Source organism: Eptatretus burgeri, chromosome 1, assembly GCF_056783735.1.
Source record: "Eptatretus burgeri isolate ZD-2024b chromosome 1, Ebu_testis_v1, whole genome shotgun sequence".
NCBI classification, from domain to species: Eukaryota; Metazoa; Chordata; class Myxini; order Myxiniformes; family Myxinidae; genus Eptatretus; species Eptatretus burgeri.
In genome coordinates this window covers 111756016-111774261 of record NC_140961.1, presented here as the reverse complement: position 1 = coordinate 111774261, position 18246 = coordinate 111756016, and the positions used below count along the sequence as shown (strand labels likewise).

Sequence of the window (18246 nt, the reverse complement as noted above, 5' to 3'; positions counted from 1 at the left end):
AAGAGGGTGGGGATCTCAGCATACTGCAAGCCCAAACGTGTCACATTGCAAATTGTATCCAAAACTGTTGGCGTCACAATCCTGTTCGACCAGTAGTGCAAGGTAGGCACCCCACCTTTCCCTTCACCTCTTACGATTCCCATTTTCTCCAGACCTGCTCACTTACGCCGTACATCTTTATCCACATAAGTTTACGACATTTCCTTCTCCTTCAATTCTTGTTTTGAGGTTTAACATTTGTCCACTTCTATTTTATGTCCTGCACCAATTTTATTGAAGTCAAATACCTATTATGATCGATTTAGGACTTACCCATTTTTTAAGCAGATCTGTCACCTTATTTACATAAAATAAATACCTGTGCTTCTTCAGTTGTGCAAGATTAACATGACTGAAAAGAAGCACACTACCAACGATGACACTTGTGGGTGATTACTTATCAGCACCAAAGCAAAATAGAGGTAAGAATGAGGTTTCACCGATCACGGTGTATTGCACATTTGTTTTTCTCGTCTTGCACAACACAATACTGAAAACTGAGCTAACTCTCAGGTAAAAATAGATTTTATTTTCTGTTGTTATTTACAATTGAAACATTGTTGATACAATTTCTTACCCTGATTCATAAAATTGTTCTTTTCACATTTATTTATTTTATTTGGAATTCTGCATTAAAACAATTGTATCCAAAATACTTTTAATCACAGATGCCAGGAGAGAAGCTTTATGGTTTGCATCTTTCAAGGCTCATGTAAAAGCTTTTGTCGTTCTTACGTTTTCCATGAACAATAAAATGAAGAAAATTTAAATATAATGGAAAAATCAATGTAAATAATGGGATTAGAAGTGGTGGCCACAGCATCTTCAATGCAATATCAAACAGGGCATTCTAGTTTTTCTATATATATATATATATATATATATATATATATATATATATATATATATATATATATATATATATATATATATATATATATATATATATATATATATATATATATATATACATATATATATATATATATATATATATATATATATATATATATATATATACATATATATGTATAGATATATGGAGTCGGGTCGACCCGAAGGGTGACCCAAGACTGTCAGAGATAAACTCTGAGGATGCCGAGCAGAGGCATTTCACTCACACATGCCATAAGCCATGTGGTACAGCAGGTTAATAATAAAATAAACAGGTCTGTGCAGCATAGTTTGGGATGCATTCAGTTCAATGATAATTTAATTACATTGGAGGGTAAATCTGTGGCTCAAAGTTACAGCAAAAGGTCTTAAAAACACCACTATATAATCATAATCATTTATCTTGATAAGAATGGTGCAGTAGTCAATGATGTAAAAGAAAACAGTATAGGAACCGATGGCACACTTGTAAAGCTACACATAGATGGACTCAACACCTTCCCTTTAACTTAGTTCTTATTCATGCAGAGTGCTACAGTGCAGGGGGCACAAAACAAATGCAACAGACATATTGGAAGGTGAGGATGATGAAGGCTTCCCTTGAGGTGCTTCAGAGACATGGTGTGGCATACTGATTAGCTTGCCAGGCAAGTTGCCCCACACTTTGTAGTATGTCTGGAACCAAACTGTGACGGGCAAACGACCTTGACTGGAACTCCAACTGCAACTCATACTGTAACTGGGACCGGTTGCACAGTGTTTCTGCACTTGACATTTTATAGGCAAAGCCCTGAAGGAATCAACTGCAGGGACCGCCCCAAACTGGACGTCACACAAGTTGATCCGCATTGTTGCCGTATTGCACCAAACGGCACATACAAAAACTCCTTATGCTCACAATAATGATGAAATAACTACCTAATTAACCCCCATGTCATTTTCATAACAATGTTATTATTGTATTATCTGAGCTTTCTGACCTGCCTCCCAAAGTCAATATTTATTTGTGGCTGTTGAAGTCAGTCTCTGATGTGTTCTCTCCCTCCACTGCTCATTCCTTTCAGAGGGCTCCACAACAGACTCCACATGTGACAAAGTTGAATATTTTAACTCGCTATTTACATCCCAAGTGAGAGTCTCCAGCTCATCCCTCCCACCATCTCCTTATTCCCTTTAATCTACTACCACTTGGATACTGTTATATTTCAACCTGAGAAGGTCAATACATTTCTGGATGACCTTGACATCTCAGCTACAAGCCCCAGATACATTGTCCTTGTTCTGCATGAAAATGGCATCTCCTCTATCTGTTCGTTTCAGCCAATTATTCACTTCGGGACACCTTACATCTGCTTACAAGGGGGTAAACATCACCCTCACATATAATAAAAGTGCAGAGAAAAATACGTTAATCTGCAGACCAGCCAGCCGACTAACTATAAAATATAAATCTAGAGAGTTCATAGAACACAATACCCTGTGCAGTATTATTATTTTGTATGCAACCTGTGGCTGCCATCTGCATCATTGCTGGGAGCGATGCTGTGCTGCTGATGGAGCACTCCCTGTTTCCAGTAAGCTGGTACTCATTTTACTGACCTCAGAAGGACAGATTGAGTCAACCCATCTGGTGTTATTTAACGGTGTATCAGGGGCTCAAACTCAAGACCCTAAGATCTTAAATCAGCCACCTTAGCTGGTAAGCCAACACCAGTACAGGCATATGTTCAGTTGCCAACTTCATTGTAAAGTGCTTGCCAAGTTGCTTAAGCACTCAAGCAAGCACTGCATTCAAAACCAGTGATAATGAATGGCTGTCTTGGCAAGCACTAGCTAGCTGCTTCGTAACTGAACACTCCCCAGACCTACCCCATGCAGTGTTCAAGTATAATACTTCAATTTCAATAAAATAGTGATTTTAAAGGTCTTTAAAAACAAAATTCAGAAGTTCCGCACAACTGAAACAGTCTTGTATCCGAAAAATCCAAATCCACTGGGTCAACACTCTGCACAGACCATCAGTGCTGCCAAATCAGTCTCCAAGGATATTGGGCAAAATCGTGGATGGGTCACCACTCCAACACAGGATACTGAAATGGCTCAATCATTCCAGCAAGCTGGTACTCATTTTGCCAAACTTGGAAGGATAACAGGCTGAGTCAACCCCAACTGGGATTAATTCAAAAGCTGAATGGGAATGGGATTGGAACTCACAATCCTAGAATATCAAGCCCACCACCCTATCCATTAAGCCATTGTTGATCCAAATTCACCAAACACCGACACGATTTTTCTTCAACCTTTCCTTTACCTAATCTTGCGAAATCTATCAAAAAATTTTTTAAAACAGTCTCTTAAAATGTTTCAACTTCCTCTTTCACAGTGTGGCTCTCGGTATTGTTTCAGAATTCATGACTCTTTTTCTTCTTCTTCTTCTTCTTCAAAAGACTGTTTTCAATTCGACCTGTCCATCCCATTTCTAAAAATTCCCACTGCTACAATGTTTCTTTTCTCCATTCTCTTAATTCACCTTTATTGCATCCCTCATGTAATGTCTTTAATCACATCCCTGACTGAAAAAAATTTCAACTCCAGGTTTGCAATGCAAGTTCATGTTCCATCAATCGTCCCTTGTTTCCAACTTCAGTGCCAATTCACCCCACCTCTTTAAATCTACCTTGTCCGAACCTCTCACCTGTTATATCCTCTCCTTACCTGTACCATCTTGCCCCTCATCTTGCCTCTGCTCTTGGCACCTATTTACTGTCTTCGGCTTCTGCATCTCCTGTCCTTATCTCCGAATCTTGCTGGCGTCGAGTTAAGCCTGTTTCTGGTGTATGTTCCCCCTCCATTCCCATCCTTACCTCAAATGGCCGAGCCTTCTCTCCTCCTCATAAACCCCTCTCCCCGAGCTCTTCTGCAATCACCCCACACTCTTTCAACAACTCTCCTCATCTCTTCTCATCCTACCTCGTCCTATCTTCCCCCTCCCCTCCCCTGAACATAAAGCTTCCTCCCTCCCTCTTTCTTAACAGTGTGGACCTCAAACATCCTGGGCCTCCACTCAAACTAAACAGATCTTTCCAGAACAGGTTGACACTGACAAACAAGACAATCGACTTAACATAAACTTTCTTCCTTCAAATCGTCTCTGACTCCCTCGTATCTCTCCCTGGTTACACCCTCCTCCAGTAAGACAGACCTGAGCCTCGTCCTGGTGGCGAAGTTGCTCTCTTCATCAAAGACTCGATTCCTCACTCTCCATGCACTGCCCTCACTCCCCCACACCCCCAGGAATACCTCCGGCTATGGCTTCCCCTCCACTCCCACCTCATGTTTATGTGTGTTGTACCATCCACCAAACAGTGATGACTCCATTTACATCTCACTCTCTGAAAACATGGACCAACTTCTATCCTCTCATCTGAACTCTCTCTTCCTCAAATGTGGTGACTTCAATTGTCATCATGCCAGTTGACTGGTGTGGGTACCTCTCCCCCTGTGATGGCACTTCAGCAAAAGAGTTATGCGACTCATTGGGACTGAAACACTTCCCCCTCCAAATCTGTCAATTCCTGACCCAGATCTCAACCAACAGTACTCTATCTCTTCTGGATCTGATTTTGACAAACTTCCCTTAAAATATCTGCTGTTCTTCTTTCGCTCCAATCAGTTCTTCTGACCACACGCTCGTCAAAGTGGACATTTCTCTGGCTGTTATCAGAGAACCACCTCACCGCCGTCAAGTCGGGCATTCCACTCAGGCTGACTGGCAGGGTCTTCAAGCAGCCTACAAACTTCTAGACTGGTCTTCCATCTCTACTTCCTCTGACATCAACTTGTCCTGGGAATTTTTTCAAAGAAACTTGCTCTCTCCCTCATGCACAGACTTATCCCATCTCGTCTTCAGTTGTCCTACCAATTCTCCTGCCCATGGTACACTGAAGCTTGTGGTGAGGCAGTTGTCCTGAAACAACTTGCCCTCCTTTGCCTCATGGAAGTATAATAAAACTGAAGGCAATCTCAGTTCTTTCTACAAAGCTCAGAATAAGTGTGTGTCCACCCTTAGGAGAGCAAGAAAGCAACATCTTTCTCATCTCAAGTCTGAACTCTCAAACCTGTCTCCCTCCTCAAAATCCTGCTGGCGTCGAGTTAAACCTGTTTCTGGTGTATGTTCCCCCTCCATCCGCACCCTCACCTCAAATGGTCGCACAGCTGACACTGCACATGAAAAGGCTGAATGCCTCATCTCCGTGTTTGCTTCAAAACCTAGTGTCTGAAACCCATCACTTTCTGTACCCGCCTTACCCAGTCACACCCAGCTGTCCGTGCACTCTGTGTCCTTTTCTCCTGACAAGGTGGAGAGATTGCTGGCAAACCTCGATTCAGATTCTGCAACTGGTCCAGACAGCATCAGCCCACGTGTCCTAAAAACCTGCTCCTCTGCTCTTGCTCACCCTCTCTCTGTTCTATTCGCCCTCTCATTTGCTCAAGATCATCTGCCTTCTGCTTGGAAATCAGCAAACATTACCGCTCTGCATAAAAAGGTGCAAAAACAGATCCCTGCAACTACCGACCAATCGGCCTTCTTCCAACCAACAGCAAAGTTATGGAATCCATGATCGCATCAGACATTAAACTCTTCCTCTTCTACAATGGCTTGATTTCCGATCATCCATTTGGATTCAGACCAGGTCACTCTACCCTGAATATGCTACTTCTGCTCTTCCAACAATGGATGGAGGTCCTCAATGACAGATAGAAAATCAGAGCCATCTCCCTAGACATATCACCTGCTTTCAATAGAGTCAGGCACCCTGCCCTGCTCATCAAACTCTCTTCTTATGATATCCAAGGCCATCTCCATTCATGGCTCATAGACTTCCACTCCTGTCACAGCCAACATGTGAACCTTAATGGAGTTCTCTCATCCCCTCTTCCTGTCCAGGCTGAAGTTCCTCAAGGCAGCATTCTGGGCCCTGTGCTTTTTCTGGTTTTCATCAATGCTCTCTCTGACTCTCCTCTTTATCTTAAATCCTATATATCTCTTTGCTGACGACTCCACCCTCAGCCATGCCATATCTCATCCCTCAGATCGGCCAGCAACAGCCTCTTCACTTTCTGCAGTTCTGGAAAAAAATCACAAGCTGGTCCAACATGTGGAACATGACTTTCAATCCTCTCAAATCTCTCACCCTCACCATGTCTCCCCAAAAGCACCATCTGCAACCCCCCTCCCGCTCCCCCTCCTGTCTACTTTTCAACAATCCTCTTGAAGAAGTCCTTTCATTCAAGCCTCTGGGTCTCACTATCTGCCATGATCTTTCCTGCGAATGCCATATTTCCAAGCTGGCCTCCAAAGCCAGTTGCCAACTGGGCATCCTCCATCATGCAAAGTCCTTCCTCGGCCCTCTTGAGCTCCTGACCACATACAAATCTTTTGGCAGCAGCCTGATGGAGTAATGCTCTCCCCTCTGGGCTGGTGTGTTCGCCTTTCACCTTTCTCGGCTTCACGCTGGGGAAACCAAGTCATTTAGCATCATTCAGATCTCCCACAATGAAGCTGTGTTTGAGTCTCTTACTCTCTCATTGCAGACAGCTCCATGGTCTTTCTGTCTTCTAATGTCTTCTCTCCAGCCTGTGTCACCTGCTCTGTCTGTGATCTGTCCTCCCCTACCCCCATATTTCTGCAGGGCGCTCAAGGTCCCCTAGCAAACCACTTCTGGTGAAACTACCAAAATCAAGAATCACTGCTCACCATCACTCTTTCATTTCTCTTTTTTCCCACCTTTGGAACAAACTCCCACACTCTCTTCAATTCCACTCTTCCCTTCAGCCTTCAAAACAGCTGCTCACCACCACCTCTTATCTTCACCCATCCAAAACCACGATCTTTTCTACCCCCGTTCATCCACCCCAAACCCACTGCTTTCCTTCCTGAATGTCCATGTCGCGTCCATCTTGTTTACCCTGTGTACCCTGCCCCACCCCTCTCCCTCCCCAGATCTTCTCATGTCTCTGTTCCACACTGTTTTTTCCTGCCCTCTACCCCCCCCCTCTTGTCTCCTGCGAATAAATTCACTAATTCTGGTTTTTACCACCGTTTTCCCAAGTGTCTTTAATACCACCCCATCTAACATATTATATTAGTTATTCATGCCTGTTGTTTGTGTCCTTTACAACGTCCTTAAAAATAATGTTTCCTGTTTGAAAAGATTTTCAATTTTGTTTGACTGCCAGGCAAGCAAACAGTGTAAAAAAAAAAAAATTATCTCACTCCTCTCTGCATATGCGCAATCGGGATGAATTCAGAGCCAATATATGATAAAACGGCACACTTGTCTTCTGATTCATGTTCTGATTCATGTTCAAAATACATCATTCAATTTAATAAGCTTTTCCTCGATCATAAATTGATAAGACAGACAGACAGGAACCAATTGCTTAACCCCGCTTTTCGCTTTGCGTGCACGGGGTAATAACGGAATATAGAAAATGAACAATTGGGAGGAATGACCTGCTGACATCAAGACATATTTTCATGACCTATTCACCATTTTTGTTTACACACTCGTCACTCCACTTTGGACATGCTACCTCTCATCACACAACAAATGATGGGGGCCTTGAATTGGACAAGGAACATCACTGCTGTGTCTTTGGAGTTTGGACATATCCCATGCTTTCCACACAGCTATACTCACCAAGCTATCTGTCTATGGCATTCAAAGTTGACCTCCTACCTAGATGATCAAGCTTCTCCATGTGCACACACAAGGTGCGGCTCCCTCCTTACCACCTGCTCCACCCACAGAGTTTCACACACTCAAAGACTTTATCTTACACCTTATTATTATTGCAGTCTTCATGAATGACCTGTTTCCTTTAAAATTCTCTTTGCTTTTTTTTTATAGAAGACTCATAATATATGGAATAGTAATTGACCAGTAACGATTGGTGGGTCACCAGTAATTGACAGAAGTGCCAGGATAAGATATACAAATCAACTTGTAAGAAGTGCAATGTCAACGAAGACGTTTTCAGGGGAAGTACTCGTACTTTGCACCTCACGACATCTAAATCCATCAAAGTGTGTGTTTGTATTTACTCGGCTCGTACCGGCAGAAAAAAAAAACAACAATACGAATGGCTAACCCTTCAAGTGTAGAGCATTCAGGATACATTAAAATTGTTTTTGTAAAAAAAAAAGGAGCTTTCAACTTCGTTTTTAAAAGTACGCAAGTAAAAGTTCGGGCTCCGGTCGTCTATTTTCGTACGGAAGAGTATTTGAAACCTTTGTGACAACTTTCATACGACCTTGCTGCTTCAGCAATTGTGACCTGTTTTATTGAATGCCGATGGCTTGTGACCCAAATGGCGGAGGAACAATTTGCATCCTCGTGTCACTGTGTACCCCAATGTTTGTCACATTTTACGAGCGTTTGCATTGCAAAGGAATCTGTGTTTGCACGAAGCGCTCACAGTTTGCTCATGTGCCTAAAATCATATGTGCTGTTCAAAATGTTCTCTGAACTAGGCTGCTCTGTATCTCGTTCAGAGACCCATTTTGAACGCCCCTCGTATTTCAAAGATTGTGCTCTGGAAGTTGTTTATGAGAATAATTATTAACAAACGGTAATTTATTAACAAACATTTTTCAAAAGCATTTTTCTCATAAACTTGGTGCCTTGTAAAATGAGATACAGGAATGAGTTTTATATTAACTGTACATGTTTATGTGTGATGGTGTGTGTCATGTTGGAAAACAAAGTTATATTGCCTGGCTGCGAGTACAAAATAATTGATCCCGATTGCATGGAAAGGTTAGCCGCTGTGTCCCAGTGCTATGGAAAATTGTTAAATTCCACCATGACATCCTCCTGTGTTAAATTCTGCAATTCCGTTTATTGGTTACATTGTTGTTTAATCCACAGTTTTCCCTTCCTGGTCTTTCAGCCCCTTACTTGTTGTGCTTCAGCTGGTATCCAGCTTGTTCACCTCCAGTATCTTTCTCCTCCGTTTCCGTTGCTTTCTTTTCTTCCCCTCATCCTTTCTCACTCCACTCTACCCAGTTTTTTTCTGGCTTTTGCTGAATTTCACTGTGGAGCTCATACATTCTGTTCTGTTGCATTCTGCTCTTTTCTGTTTTGTTATTACCTCCGCCACCTAAGTTAGGCGGAGGAAATGTCTTCATCCCTGTGTGTTTGTTTGTCTGTAAACAGGATATATAAAAAAGTTGTGGACAGATTCGACTGAAATATTGTGGAGAGGTAGGGTGTGTGTGACAAGGACGAAATGATTGGATTTTGAGGGAGATCCAGATCCAGATAGTGGCATTTTTAAAGTGATTCTTCACCATCAAGGAGATAGGGCCAAAAACGATATACAGCACAATATTTTTAAAAGTCGTGGACGAGTGGTAACAAAACTAGGTGGATGAGTCGGTTAGGTGATAATAAACAAGGCGATTCAATTTTGGATCAGGTCCGGATCAGGATCTGGCCTATCAGGGGGATACAAAACGTAAACTTTTCAGCTTGGAGGAAGTATGCGCTCTTCCGACTGCTGTTTTCATGTTCTGGATGTTATGTGTTATAGCTAGCTCGACATGAATCTCAACTTTGTATCCAAAAAAATTCCTTTTGAGATGGAAACTTCCACAGGCATGCTTATGTGTTCCCATTTGAGCGTGCCCCTCTCAAATATATACATAGAGCATTCAAAATGTTCTCTGAATGAGAGGCTGCAATAATACATCAGTAAATAGTATTGTTATATGGAAATGGGGTAGGGGTGGGGGATCCGTAGCTATAGATTGTGGAAATGTCATAGTTGCGCTGAGATGTGCTGCAAAGCCCGGAATAGGATAAAATATTTATGGGCACGCCCGGAGGGAACTGCCGCTTCAGGGCGTGGTCCCAAAGGCTGGGAGGATCAGACTGAGGTAGAAGACATGGAATAGTACGATGGTCACTGCACAAGGAGAGCTGATGCACCATCCTTGACCTCTGTAGATCACCGTGCTTGTGAACTTGAACCTTTGCCATCTTGCCTCTCCTGTTTCGCTCCGAATCGTCATCGCTTCTCGCCTTCGTCGGTTCTCGCTTTTCTGGGCACACTTGCTCCAGATTGTCCTCGTGGGACCTCAACCGTTCTGTACCATACAAGCCCTCACCTGCCCCTTTGTATTGCATAATAATCTGGTTTCTGTGGCACCTCGGGGGTTCAGATTATTTCTTTGTCCCTTTAGATACAAGTTGCACATCCCCCCTCTTCTTATTCATGTCTATCGACAATCTGGTTTGTTCCGCTTAGCCCTTTGTGTCTCGTCCACCCTTCTTCCCCATGTCTTTTTGGCAGTAAAGCTTATTGTAATGATAAGGCCTAGGTCACATTTGCCACGGCAGCCGTGGGGTCTCCAAAATCTGCGGCCACTAGCAATTATACGGCGGCTGCAGTATTTCCACGGTCACACAATGTAGCAGTCATATATGTTTTTATTTTTCGGGGAGCCGCACGGCGTATTTATAAATCGTGGAGACCGAAAACGTGGGGGTGCCGTACGGTCTTTGATTTGATGTCGCACGGTGACCTTCGGGCGTTCCTGCGGCGGCCATAGAATTTTCAAGGCAGACTCAAGGTGCCTGCAGAGGGACCGCAGGGGGACCCTAAGGCGAAAGTGCGGCCAGACAGACGGTAACGAGTGGGTATATATATATATACCAGTTCTTTTTTTTACTGAAATAAAAATATAACAGTATATATAACTGAATATACCATAACTATAATATACCGTGGTGCCCCCACAATCCGAACGCCCCATTGTTTGAACAAATTGGAATCCGAACAATTTTTTCGAGAAAATATTGCCCTAAAAACCTAATACATTTTAAAAAACCAAACACAACGTAGCGTTCATGTTTGTTCACGTGTCCCCCCCACCTGTTCAAGCCGCATCTTCGCGCTTTGTTCATTCAGTTCGTCGGTGGAAGTCCTCGTGAAAGCATCTCTCGTGTGTCGATCGATACTTTAGGCCTCAGTCACATTTGCTCTACGGCGAGGATACGGCGGCCGTACGCCAGCCACAGAGAAACTGAGGTGGCCTCAGGGGGGCCCTACGCCGTATGGCTATATTTTACAGGTCGTCAGGTCGCCGTGGAATTATAACGCAGAGTTATAACTTTTTTCATTTCTACGTCCGCCGTAGAAATTCGACAAGCCGAAACGAAAGAACTGGTAAAAAAATAATAATAATAATTAACCCATTCGTTACCGTCCGTCTGGCCACACATTCGGCTTAAGGTCCCCCTGGGGTCGCCTTGCGGGCACCTTGCTTCTGTCTTCAAAATTCTATGGCCGCCGCAGGAACGCCCTAAGGTCACCGTGCGACATCAAATCAAAGACCATATGGCACACCCATGTTTTCGGTCTACACAATTTATAAATACGCCGTGCGGCTACCCGAAAAATAACAACGACAAATGTGTCCAAGAGCAGCGTCCAAAAGCTAAAGGTTTTGTCGGCTTAAAAAAAAAATATATATATATATATATATATATTATAATTTTTATTTTAAAATACAACAACAACTTCCGATATTTCGTCACGTGCCTTCATTATGCCAATAGCGAAACCCGTCATGATGTATTTACGTATTTACGATATATCGTGTATTTACGAAATTACAATACGATAAATGGAATAATCTTTAAATAGTAATGTCAACTTTTCGAAACTTTAAAGCAAATGTCTGAATATATTTAAAAGTTCATGATAGACGCTCTCAAAAGGCACCGTCTATGTGAGGATGTGTACATGTGCTCAGTATTTAAGGCGATCCGGATCTTGTATATACAAGAGCCGAGTCCGAGAGATTAAGGTTTTGTCTTCACAACAACAAGAAGAAGAAGAAGAAGAATAATAATAAGAACAACAACAACAACAACAACAACAACAACAACAACAACAACAACAACAACAACAACAACAACGCCGAGCTCTCTTTAAGCAGCGTTCAGGAACGTTGCTGCTAAAAACATATGTGACTGTTACATTGTGTGACCGTGGAAATACTGCGGCCGCTTTATAATTGCTGATGCCCGTACATTTTGTAGACCCTCCGGCCGCCGAGCCAAATGTGACTTCGGCCTTTCCTCGTGTTTTCACCTTCATTTGTGATGTTTGTTTTTTAATCATCTTGTGTTTTAATTAATAACAAAAAAAGCAATCCGATCACGTGGTGTGATGGACTGTTGGGCAAGGTTTGAATTTCACAGCAAAACCAGTTGTAATTTGGAATATCCAAGATTACGTCAGCCCTATGCGTTTGATGAAAGTGATTGTGGTTCTGCGGGCATCATGTTGATGAGCTGCCCTCGGGGCAGCGCTCTCGCAGAGTGCATGAGCGATCAGAACCCAGGCCGGAGCTCGAGCCTGTGTGGACCTTTGGATGTGGTGATTGTACCAGTTTACATACAATACACCGCAACCGAAGGTCATTTACTCATCTTATTTTACCTTAAACATGGGCAATTTCAGTTTAAAGTGTCTTGAAGGTGGGTTTTCTTTGTGTCCACAAACGGATTAATTCACTCCATTATTTCTTATTGGGAAAATATTTTTTGAATCTGAACTTTTTGCAATCCGAACAGCCTCCTGGAACGAATTAAATTGGGATTCTGGGGCACCACTGTGTATAGGCAAACAACTATACTCCGATCTCTAGCGGTAGCGCACGGTGGATGCATGGTTGACGCAGACTGCCACGGAGGCCGTACGTAGGCGCATGACGGGCGTAGGGGAACTGTGCATCAACCCTGCATTGCCCGCAGGTAGTCACACAGACCGCAAGGCCACCGTACGGCGACCGTGGAAATAGTGTGGCCGCCGTAATTTTTTGGGGGTTGGGAAAATTCATTTTTCATTGAGAAGAGCTTACGGCAGCCGCACGAATAACGCAAGCCCACCATACGCCCTACGTATGGTCGATGTGGAACACATCTACTTCATAGCTTGGCTTTGTCGAATTGCTACGGCGAGCGTAGAAATGAAAAAAAGTTATAACTCCGCGCTATAATTCCACGCCGACCCTACGGCCTGTAAAATATAGCCAAACGGCGTAGGGCCTCCCTGAGGCCACCTCAGTTTCTCTGCGGCCGCCGCACGTTTCTGTCAATTCAGAGGGCGTACGGCCGCCGTATCCTCGCCGTAGAGCAAATGTGACCTCGGCCTTAGGAACGTTTTCCTACCTTCTACCTCCTACATATGTCACTGCCAAATTTGGCTTTCAGTTGGGTGACCTTTTGGGAATGGTATGTTGTGAAACCTGAATGCAGTTTAGTTAGAAACCTTTTGGGCGCTTGCGCAATCAAATATCTCGACACGGAAGCAGATCACATTAATGAGCCTCTGAAGTGATAGTATGAACAACATACTCATTGAAAAAGGATATGTTATGAGTGATTCAAAGGTGGTAAACATGATGCTCGTTGCAATGTCATTTGGTGATGTTATAAACGCATTTATGTGTCTTTGGTCCATCCATGCCCTTTGTGTTAGCCATTTTGGAACTACCATGAAAAGGAGTGATTTTTTTTTTGTCTCCATCAAGAATGAAACCTCAGTCAACTTTTTTCTTTCGTCAGTTAAAGGGAAGAGACACCAGGCCTCTGTTTTCATCCCTGCTGCTGCAAGGACCAGATGAGGGGCTGACCTGGTTCCACCCTCCCCCACACCTCCCCCACCAAATATACCCCTCCCAATCACAGCAGAAAGTGACCAGTGAGGTTGGATCTCATCGGGGTAAATGTGGAGGAAGCAGGAAGTCTTGTCGGTGGGTAAGGCAGGGTGAGTAGAGCAATCCACAGTAAACGAGATAGAAATAACAAACCTTGTCTGCTATTCTGATCAGTCATTGCACTATTAAAGGCTTTCTTTTTTATAGCATATTGCAAGCAGCCATTGCTCTGAATAGAACTTTGTCTTCATTTAACGCTCAGCCTCCCTAAAGTGATTCTGATTTTTCAAGTGCTCCATGAACTCGTGACCACAAATTATTGGACATGAATAAAGAAAAAGAAGAAAAATAATTAATTTCCCTTGGATAAATGGATAAGCCCTTTCAATAACATTGACTGATACCAGATTGGATGTTCGTGAAATACCTAACCAGTGGGATATCTTTGTGGCTGAGTTGGTATGGGACTTGCAACCAGACATGAACTTGTGACAACAGTCTAACTTAGTCACCACCTGCTTCATTATGTTCAGCAAAGACAATCTTTATAAAAGATCAACATTAATAAAGAATAAATGAAATGCCAAATAGAGACAAAACAACAAGGTCAATGCTGATCAATTACATTTACATCTTGCTGTAGAAACCAGCAATAGCTCACCTACTCTTTACGAAGGACATCATGAGATACTTAACATCCACTAGCTAATGTTGCAGACAGGATACCGAGTTTATAGTCCATCTAATGGACAGGGCACACTGATGTATCACCCTGCATGTCAAACACCAAGATGACAAATTAAAGCTGAGCCAAGATTCAAACCGAGGCAAGACAGCTCAACTGTGAGTTTGCATACCTCTCGGCTATCATGCCAGCCTGTACACTTGCACAACAATATTGTGACTCCCCCCACTTTGAAGTTGTTCAGGTTATGAATCTTTTTTTATTACCTAAAACCTTACTTGGCACATCACGAGTAAAACAACCAGATTTCAATCATTCTGTCTTGCAGTTCAGGAGTGCATCAAACAAACAACAAACAAACAAACAGGAAATGAACAAACAAATAAGAAAGATGTCGTGCACAGCACGGTACTTGCAAAATCCAAATTAAAAAAGAAGAGTGGTTATGGAAACAGCAATTTGGCAATTTCGAAAATTTGACCTATCAATTATTTTCCATGTTAATGTTATGCACAACAAATTTTGTAACTGTAGCCTAATAGATATTTTACATGTTTCAGATGGCCTTGACCTTCACGTTTGACTGACTTTGACCAAATTTCACACACATATTACAATCTACACATATCGACAAATAAGCTGTGCAATTTTAAATTTGATATCTTGAAAACATTTTGAGACATGGCAATAATAAAATCACAAAAACTTCCCATTTCATTATAATGGGATGAATTTGTTGTGGCGGAAACTGTTGACACGTCAAAATGGCTAAATACATCTTTCTGATTTTAGTGAACCAATTCAGGGAACAAAATTAATGTTCATATCCTGTTCAAATTTCAAGTCAATCATTTGAAAATTGATGATTTTAGAAATTCGACCTTGTAAGGTCCAAATTTTTGACTTTGACCATTTGATAAAATGATTGCCTGGAAATGATCGACCAACCATTTGATTTTAAGTGCTGGTCGATTAGAATGTAGTCATACAAACCAGAAGTCTCAACAATAACTCTGTGCCAAAAACTAAGTCAGAAACATGACTGCTGTGAGCTTGTCCTTTGAATGTTCGACTTCATAAACAAGAGGCTTCTACTCCCTTCTAGCTTGTAACTAGCTCTACCAATTGGTTACGTTTCAGTGTATCTCAAAATGTATGTCAGAAAACATGACCTTGCTGTGACCTTGACATTTTGACTTCAAACATAATCGCCTTCAAGCTTTTGCCTGGCCACACCATTTGGTTAAGTTTTGTGAAGATCAGTGTAGAATTCCGACCTGTCGGCGACTGAAAGATAGACAGACAGGCAAACATACTCAGGAAACGAATATGCTTGCGGACCTTCGATTTCGTAAGTCACAAGTGCACTAACAAACACACAAACGCATTTCCAATTGCATATAGTGTGATAAACAAAATGTTTCCAAGATTTTTTTTTTCAACAATCTTGAGACCAAAGGGCAGTGCTCTGAATTGAATGCATATTTCTCCTAAAAATTCCTTCATGCCAAACACCAGGATAACAATTTATAGCTGGGAACAAGAGGAACCCAACAAATGACTTCAAGCAACTTTAATCTTGATATAATAAACATGTTTACATTTCACCCCTGTCAGGCCACAGACATATTGATCAAATCCTATCGGATAACAGTGAGTCGTCACAATGAAGGACTTGATGGGAGTGGGATTGGACTTGGAAAGATGCAGAGGAAGAAGGCAGAATGGGTAGTGAATATAAAAATGCTGGTCACATGTTCACTACAGATTGTTAGGTTTTGTTTTCCGTTCACTTGACGGTTTATAAGAGAGGGATTTTGTATTAATTGATAAATCGGTTTATATACTACCAGAGCAGAAACACCCCTCATCGCCCGACAGCCAACATCGCCGAGGCACACTCGGACACCACGGACAAAACGGGCGACGAATGCTTTGTCCACCATCGCAGGCTGACCATGTGTCTTGTATGTTACGGGATCGTTCGTTTCATAATTTCCCCGGACGCCATCATCTCCGTGTCCGTGCCATGTCCTACCGTCATGTCGATGTCCCGTCCCAGTGGATGGGGGAAGTGGTGCTCGGATGGAGTAGGATGGTGGTGCGTATTATGCATGTGATGGTTGATGGGGAGTGGTGAGGGGATGGTGGTGGCAGGAGGGTGGGGGATTGTGGTGGGGAAACCCATGAAAGTTTTAGCGTCCTTGATCAAATCATCTCGGAGGAGTAGATGATACTGAGATGTATCAGTAGTTATGCTCATGCATGCACACATGGGTGCACCGGGACGTGGTTAAGAGGAGTCATGTGACCCGCTTTTGTTCGGATGCTGTGCTGTGCTGTGCCCGTGGCCAGGAATAAGCCTATTGTTCCCACTTGAAAGTGTTCATCCCTGACTATTGAATACATCACAGATACATACTGTGCATACTTTCTCTCCACTATCAATCGATGGTGGTTCCTTCGATTTGCAGAAATTTGTGTTGATCAAAGATAAATACTTTCAGGTGGTCTTGTAGCATTGGCAACAGGTGTTTGATTCACCACTCAAATTGTCCATGTACATGTGCTCGTAACTTGGTAGAGATACAGTTTTGAGTGAGAGCTGCTGCTTCCACTTAATCGTGTGTATGGCTTCCTCTCTCAATTGTGGTGGATAACCACAAAATCTCAGCATCTCTGTTGTTGCATAACGTTCTCTGTTACATTTTCCAAACACAAAGGTGAACATTTTGCAGCCCAGATCCACACTCGGGTATTTTGGACAAACCTCGTCCAATTTCTGGCAAACTTAGGGGTTTTCAGCCATTGGTGAAAGAAGAAACCATCTCGATAAGCCTGGTGTTGTCTTAGTGGTGAGGGAAGCTGGCTTGGGATCTTCGAGTACTGAGTTTGAGCCCCATTGGACACTAAATTAACACCAGGTGGAGTTAACCCAGCCCGTTATCCTTCTGAGGTTGGCAAAATGAGTATCAGGGTACTGGTATTGGGGCACAGCATCAGCGGCATAGTTGTGCCACAACAAAATGATAGCTACTCGGCAGCCAAGCTGCCATATGTAAGAAGATTAAGAAGAAGAAACCATCACGGTTTGTATTACTACAACCACCAAGGATGCATCAAGTCAGCATACTTGTGGAAAATCAAAAATGATTCGCTGTTTGAGTTAAATTATACCGCAATGCAACCCAGAGACAGTATGGATATGACGGTCAACTTCCTGATGTGACGTCATGGCTAAGCTGTAGAATAAGATGATGTTCTTGACTTTTAATTGCAAAATTACATACTTTATAATTTGAAAATCAGAAAAATACGCATCATATCTATTTTGTAGGATATCAAGGGATAGATTAGCATCAAGGTGGTCTGAGCACTTGGGTTCCTCTTTAAGGGGTGTGTCAGGATATATTGGGATGTAAGGGATTGAAAGTGGTCTAAAATGTACAAGAGGTCTCAAGGGTCTATCATGTCTCAAGAAGTCTGAATGACTAGAGACGAGAGGGGGTCAAAGGTGTCTAAAGGATGTAAACTCTTAAAAGGCATCTAAAGGGTCTAAAATGTCGAAAGGGTCTGAAAAGGTCTTGATAAGGGTTCAAAGGTCTAAAAGGACCAAATGGGTCGATGCCATCTCAAGTGTCTGAAGGTTTAAAAAGGTATGATCTCATAGTATGGAATTCATAGGAAGTCACAGTGCAACTGACGTTCAAACGGTATGAAACTGGAACGGCACTCTTCGACGTTGTGACGTCGACAGATATGACTTCACCCACATTATTACATTATTATAATACTTGTACAAAGCTTGATTTAAATCCCTTCAGATATTCTCAAGTATCACATCTTTACCTGACGTGACCTCTGACCTAATGATGCTGAAATCGAATCAGTT

The 18246-nt window shown here is 42.5% G+C and overlaps 1 protein-coding gene and 1 long non-coding RNA gene across 3 annotated transcripts in view; one reads left to right on the top strand and one right to left on the bottom strand.

Annotated features, from left to right (window-relative positions):
- Positions 1 to 18246, bottom strand: part of LOC147035190 (uncharacterized) — a 118925-nt gene that overhangs the window by 97280 nt on the left and 3399 nt on the right. The window lies entirely within an intron of this gene.
- The window catches only part of LOC147035189 (uncharacterized), a 54295-nt gene continuing 36059 nt past the window's right edge, over positions 11 to 18246 (top strand). Inside the window, exons 1-2 of the long non-coding RNA XR_015061638.1 lie at positions 11 to 102; positions 373 to 461. This is a non-coding gene — a long non-coding RNA (uncharacterized LOC147035189). The remainder of the gene's footprint in view (positions 103 to 372; positions 462 to 18246) is intronic.